Source organism: Penaeus vannamei, chromosome 34 (assembly GCF_042767895.1).
Source record: "Penaeus vannamei isolate JL-2024 chromosome 34, ASM4276789v1, whole genome shotgun sequence".
Classification (NCBI taxonomy): Eukaryota; Metazoa; Arthropoda; class Malacostraca; order Decapoda; family Penaeidae; genus Penaeus; species Penaeus vannamei.
In genome coordinates, this window is record NC_091582.1 from 6,699,870 (window position 1) to 6,707,369 (window position 7,500).

General features: G+C 33.5%; 1 long non-coding RNA gene across 1 annotated transcript; it reads right to left on the bottom strand.

The window, feature by feature from the left end:
- Window positions 1–4,282: 4,282 nt before the first annotated feature.
- Window positions 4,283–6,386, bottom strand: LOC138859278 (uncharacterized). The gene is made up of 3 exons (XR_011398116.1): window positions 6,251–6,386; window positions 5,159–5,275; window positions 4,283–4,420 (listed from the first exon to the last, which is right to left on the bottom strand). It is a non-coding gene; the product is annotated as an uncharacterized lncRNA (long non-coding RNA).
- Window positions 6,387–7,500: the final 1,114 nt, after the last annotated feature.

The window sequence follows — 7,500 nt, forward strand, 5'->3', positions numbered from 1 at the left end:
AATGAAGATAACATAATTATGCAGTGGAAAAGTTCAATAAACAATTTCTAGGAATTGATAATATCAATACATTCATTTTTGTTAAATAAAAAAAATAAATAAAATGGATGCATAAAAAAACAAATTATTTACTAGAAGTAGAAATGAAGAATCATTAAATTTCAATTATATATGTTCTTTTCAGCTAATTTATCAAAACATTTGTTCTGAAACGTCTCAGATCTGCTGTTTGATAAACTGTAATGGTACTCAGTTGCACAATACATAAACTTAATAGTTGAATATAAAGCTAGTTCATGATTCTAAAAAAATTAATTCTTATACTGCATTCTACGGTGAATTCAGTAAAGCAAGATAATGTTCACTTTCTTATTCAATTCCTCTAATTTCGGAAACTGCATTCAATCATAAAACTATAATTAATAGCAATCATATATTGAAACATGGCTACTTGAGTACTACTTGTACACTTCCTCTATTTAAATACAATTTCATGACGTCTTATACATGGATGTCTTCCTAAGTATTACTTACAATATAAAATAATTAAAACATTCAAAATTCATATAAAGAACAAATTTGAATTTTAACTGAGCAAAAACATATTTTACATAATTTTAAATGTTTTTTTTTACTTTTTTTTTACTTTAGATCTAAAATTTAACTTTCTTCCTCATAAACATGATTAGAAGATTCTGGGTGGTAGCAATATGATAAAACTTTCAAAACCTTCATAAGGAACGTCATTTTTTGTCACATTTTGACCCTCTTGGGAAATATGATTCATATTGCTTGTATAATCAATTACTTATAGACTTCTTCTCTTTGAATGGAATCAAATAATATTTCAGAAGTGGGGATATCTTCACAGAAATGAACTTTCTTTATAAATGGTTTATTTATCACAACTACATTGGTACAAATCAACTGTGAATTACAAATCACCAACACAAAATAAGTTGTGCTAAAAGAACCATAAAGACTCACCTGAGTAGATTTCAGAACATGAATCACAAAATTCACAATATCACAGGAACTGCAGTCAATATAAAAGAAAAAAGAAGAGATGACATGTATTTCGGTGTCCCTTGCTATATGATCAAAATTAGGTTTAAAGATATCCATTATGCACAAATGGAATTTTAAAATGGGTTTATTGGTGATATATATAATCAGTCATAAAAGAGTTCTCCAATTAACTCAAGAGCTTTTATCTGTAATAATTATTCAAATAAAACAAAATTACTTAAGACAAAGAGAATCAATGAATAAATGCGAAATGAAAAGAATATGGACAGACACACAAGTAAAAAATTATTATCAATCACTTTCAACTGTAAGGGTCATTGCAGTGTGTAATGTTGTTCATTTCATGCCCATCACAAAAACATTTTAAGATGCAATGCTCCACTTCCTATGTATGGCTCCGTATTTGCCCTCTGCCTTGGGCATTAATAGGCTCATTCTCATGCTTAGTGGCCATAATTAATACAGTAACAGAATGCCAATACAGCTCAATCAACTGATCACAAATTAATTGATCTTATGGCAAGAGATGCTTATAGAAAGAGGAACCTGCAGAACTCAATGTAGGAATCAGTGTTACTTCTTAGCCTGCAACAGAATATACAAAAATATACCAAGAAAAAAATAAAACAATTTTGTCAGAACATCCATATAAAATATAATTTGTGCCCGTTATTCAAACATATATGAAGAAAAAGAAAAAGTAAACACTAATACACATGAGGCTTTGAATATAATGCAATGAAAAGATCATTATGAACCCTAAATACTGGGCTTCATGCAACTTACCCCTCCACATGGCCAGGGTACATCTGTGGAAATATGGTTAACAGAGAGAAGGGTACTTCTAATTGTTATGTATTAACATACACTAAATGATATCTGTTATTAACTCTATAAAGTTCCTATGTATAAAGTGACTAACATTTATCATGTTTGTGATACCCATCTAACGACGCAATCCGTTTTCTATGACCGGTAAAATGTATGCCCTAGCGGAGATGTATGTAACCTCTTATGGCTTAGCAACAATAAAGAGAAGACATAGATGTGACTTTCTACAAACCCTACAATAAACGAGTTTATCCAAGACTTCATGATCCCTACTTTGGCGTATGAGGAAAGTGCATATCTTATGATTTCAGGTGAGATATGAAGTGATGTTATACTGTTTGGGAGATAGATGAGAACATCCCCAACCCTAATGATAATGATAATAATGATGATTAATAAAAACAGCACTTCTAATGATAATGATAATGATAATAATAAGAAGAAGAAAAAAAGTACTTAATAATAACCATAGGTGTTGGTGTCAGTGTGGTTGAAATATAAATGAAGGACCCAACTTTTGCCTCCCACTCCTCAACTTTCAAGGACATTCCCTGTAAATAAACAGAGTGCAATTCCTTAGTTACTCAATTGTTGAGAACACTGAGAGGGCAGTTACAACTGAGTCTGGTATTCAAATTGAAATAACCATAATGTCAAGTATTATCTAAATTAAATTGTCTGACATTCTAGTGCAGAAATTAATGAGTTGTCTCTTAAAAACTGGTAAAATCCAGAAGCTTCCAGGGGTTTTGCCCTACACCAGGGCACTGCCCTTAGACCTCTCTTTTCTTTTTTATTTTTATACACTAAATTCACCATACATCAGAATACCATCATTAAACATTCTTTGCTTTAAAACAGCACCTATAAACACATATTTCTTCATGGCTACAAGCAGAAAAGAAAAAAAAATCTTTTAACACACAAAGCATGAAAAACTCACAGAAAAATAACATTTGTAATCATCAAAACTATGGAGCTCATGAGGTAGACTGTCCTTCAGTAAAAGATTCACAGTGCTACAAAACATAGAAATGTACAGAGGGAAAGAGACAAGTGGGTTGATAGACTCCCATGAGACCTTATTGGAAAAAATTATGCCCAACGTTCTGAAGAAATAATTATGCTCATTGTAGATAATAAAAAATAATCATCCATGGCAGTTCACATATGAGCCTAGAAATTCAAACAATAATTTACTATGAGCAATTGATTTCCTTCTTTGCATAAATATTTTTGTGAGATTGCAAAATAATATTAATAATTACCAGTAACACTAATGCAACTTAGACATTTTAAGAAACTAATTATAACTAGAAACTGTTAATAATGAAGGATGATATTAACAAAAAAACAAATAAATATGTGTGTATGTATATACATTTAAACCCAAGAGGACTACTTAAGAAATAAAAAATCCATAATTCAAAACAATAGGCACTAGATATCATAGCTGCTAAAAGATAACCTTAAAACAAAACAAATCTTCTAAGAAATAGAGAGAGAATTCATAATACTTCAAAGATGCCACAACAGGCATATGAAACTGGTATAATATAAAATAAAATAAGGAAATGAATAACAAAAAGGAAGGAAAAGAATAAGAGGAACTGTAAAATGAACAACAACAATGGGAGGATAAAATAAACAAATAAAACAGATAAACAAAACAAATGCAAGAGAAAACACAGAAAAAAGGAGGAGGAAAGAGAAAAAAAAGAAAGACAGCTAAGTTGAGGGAAAAGAAACAAAGAAACAGAAAGAATATAATGAAGAAACAAAGAAAAGCGGGGGGGAAAATTCTCGGAAATATCAACAATATGATATCCATAACGGCAATGCCATTCCTCGAATACCGCACGGATGTATTGCAAGGCTAATGAGGCCAATCAATTTAAATAACCACCCCACAAATCCCATCAGAGCAACATCAATTACAGCTTGTACTTGACAGAGGTAGCAGGGCACACACACGTGGCACATGCAGGTGTGTGGGGATGGGTATGGGTATTGGGGCGAGGGTGTGTGTGTGTGTGTGTGGATAGGTTGGTGTGGGAAGATAGTCATAAGTGGGGATACATATGCATTTTGATTTATTTGTGTGGAGGAATGGGTGTGGCGATGAAAGGGTGCGTGGATGGGTGTGGATGGAAGAACATTTGAAGTCTTACTGTCTCCTGTTTGGTAAATGAGCTTTATTCTTATAAAATTCCTATCTGTCAGTAAATAAATGTTATGATATAAGACCTAAAATTGTGTGCCATATTATATTCCTGAGTTAAGAACATAAATATGTGATTCACAAATATTCTCATTAAAATTCAATACCAAATGGTCTTTGTTTTGACAAAAGCAAACAAAACCAGACAAGTTGTTATAAAAGGCAGTTACGGATGGTTGTGTTCTGATGATTATATAATTGATGCTACTTAAGAAACACAGTTCACAGTGAACTCACCTAAACCACTAGCAAGAACTTCTGCCATGCCATACGAGATGTAACGGTCAATGGTCCATCCAAATTTGTTCCATGTATAGAAGTTACCAGCACCAATGAGAACTGGAACAAGAATTTGTAATAACTGTGGATAGCTTTCAAAATCTAAAGCTGTATAGTGTAGACAACTAGGTGATTAAATAAAATAAAAGAGAAAAATCTTTTACATATAATTAGTTACTTATAATGTCAATAAAACAATTTATAACACAGTGATAAAAATTATTGCAAAACTCACAAAAAAAGCTTGTGGCTAACATAAGTGACAAAATTTTGTACCACAATTTGTAATTTTCTTCAAATTATCAACATCTAAAAGGTCCTTGACCACATTTTCTGGACTGACTGCTAGTTTAGAAGTTTCAGAATTGATTGTCTGATCCTACTTTATGTTTGTGACTCCACTGTTTGGGATATTGGTTTTGCCAGTGCTGCCCTTGCCTGACTGAATGCCCTTCTTCTCACTGTCTGTGGTTGAGAAAGCCTCAGCTGGCACTTTCAGCCACTTGCACTTGCCATCTGCACTAACTTTGCACATATTTTCTGGACTGTATGTTACATCAGAAACTTCTAAGCTGATAAAATGATCCTCTTTTACACTTGTAACTTTCCTATTTGGGCTAAGGTATTGCTTTTGTGGGTCTTTGATTTTGGCATTGCTAATCCAATGCTGGGATGAGAACAGACAACCTCTACTGGATCCTTTTGAACCAGGGTGGCCTCTAGAAGCTTTATCCTTTAGAAAAGTTGCATTTTGTATCTTTGATCCCCCCATAAGGGAACATCTAATTACTTTCTCACCTGCTTCCAATACAAGTGCACTGCAGCCCATTATCAGGGTGGGGAAGCCTCTTGTCAGGGCCTGAGGCATGCCAGCTAGAATATACTCTAATGGTAGACTAAACCACTGGCATTCACCTGAAATAAGCAATCTTTTTACTAACAAATATTTTTCAAATGACACAACATATCAAAACTGTTTTACAAATGTTTTAACATGTGACCAATTGAAATTAGTAACCCACAAGATACTATATACACATAAATTTCAAATGCAGACCTAACAACAATACTGATATGTGCTGTTCTATCAGGAAAACACTGAATCAAATTTAATAACAAACTTCAAACAGAAACCTACTTACAAGATACAAGAAAGAAATACAGTAATTACAGGGTTAAAAAAAACTCATGATTTACAAGGTATAATGAATCAAAGCAAAATGTCACCCAATCCAGCCCTCACATGGTAAAATTAAGTCATATACTATAAGAAAGTCAATTACTTTAAACCTACTATAAAGGAGAGAGAGAGAGAGAGAGAGAGAGAGAGAGAGAGAGAGAGAGAGAGAGAGAGAGAGAGAGAGAGAGAGAGAGAGAGAGAGAGAGAGAGAGAGAGAGAGAGAGAGAGAGAGAGAGAGAGAGAGAAAGAGAGAGAGAGAGAGAGGAAGGAGAGAGAGAGAGCGAGAGAGAGAGAGCGAGAGAGAGAGAGCGAGAGAGAGAGAGCGAGAGAGAGAGAGCGAGAGAGAGAGAGCGAGAGAGAGGGCGAGAGGGCGAGAGGGCGAGAGGGCAAGAGGACGAGACGGCGAGAGGGCGAGAGAGAGCGAGAGAGCGAGAGAGCGAGAGAGAGCGAGAGAGAGCGAGAGAGCGAGAGAGCGAGAGAGAGAGAGAGAGAGAGAGAGAGGGGGGGACAGACACACAGAGAGAGAGAGACAGAGAAAGAGAGAGAAAGAGAGAGAGAGAGAGAGAGAGAGAGAGAGAGAGAGAGAGAGAGAGAGAGAGAGAGAGAGAGAGAGAGAGAGAGAGAGAGAGAGAGAGAACAGTATCACATAATCAAACCAATACAAGATGCACTGAAAATTAAAATGCAGTATCATACCATCAAATACTCACAATGCAAACTAACATAGACAGCAGACTCCCAATTAAGGGCAAGATTATCAGCAACTTCCTCCTCTACTTATCACTCCAAGACGAAATCAAATAATACTAATGATACGTTGATTAGCAAATCCCCATTCATATTGATTTGTCCTGTAAGGCGCTGTATTTCGATCTAGTCCTTCAGCTGTGCACAAGTTTGGCCTTCACTATGAAACTCCTCTTCAGCATCTACCTAGAAGACATTGAATCAATATCAACTCAAACTCAATCATCATCCTCATTATAATAATCATAATCATAATTGTAATGTCCATAATCATAATCATAATCACAATCATAATAATAACAAAAAGGATAATAATAATAATAATAATAATAATAATAATAATAATAATAATAATAATAATAATAATAATAATAATAATAATAATAATAATAATAATAATAGCACGACTCCTACTACTACTACTACTACTACTACTACTACTACTACTAATAATAATAATAATAATAATAATAATAATAATAAAAATAATAATAAAAATGATCATGATAATAATAATGATAATAATTATAATAATAATAATAATAACAATAATAACAATAATGATATTATCATCATTATCAACAATGATAATAATAACCAACATACATAGAATATATCATCAAAAAAGAGAATAGTCCAAGCCTTATCCTGTCTGAGCTTATCTAACCCAGGTTTACTAGCCTTTGATAAGCACCAGACTCTTCGGCCATGGACATTATGATCAATTTTATTTTTTTATTTTTTTCAAATAGCTTACTATTACTAAGTCATGTTAAGTTGAGATGAGAGAAATAATATGCTAAGAAAAAACAAATCCAGTATCTATACCTTTCTCACGGTCATAAATAATAATGGTGGAACAAATCTCAATTACTCTGGAAAAATTACACTGTTTCTGTAACAGTATTATTCAGCCTTAAGTAATCTAAAAGCTGGGTTGATGAAGTGGAAACATTACCCATGACATCAATCTTTCATACCCGAACTTGGGTATCTCCCCTGCATACAGTATGCTAGAAACCAGCAAGGGTGGTACGCTAAATAATCAGTGTTATTACGTTTAGAGAATTATGTGTATCTATTTCACTGGTTTTGGCAATAAAAATCAGTCTATAAGAAAAACGTTAGTACATACTTACCTTCTTAAGGGATTTTAGCTTTCGTCACTCTGTTCACAACCCCAGCAATTGTGTATATCACGAAAGCTCTAGTC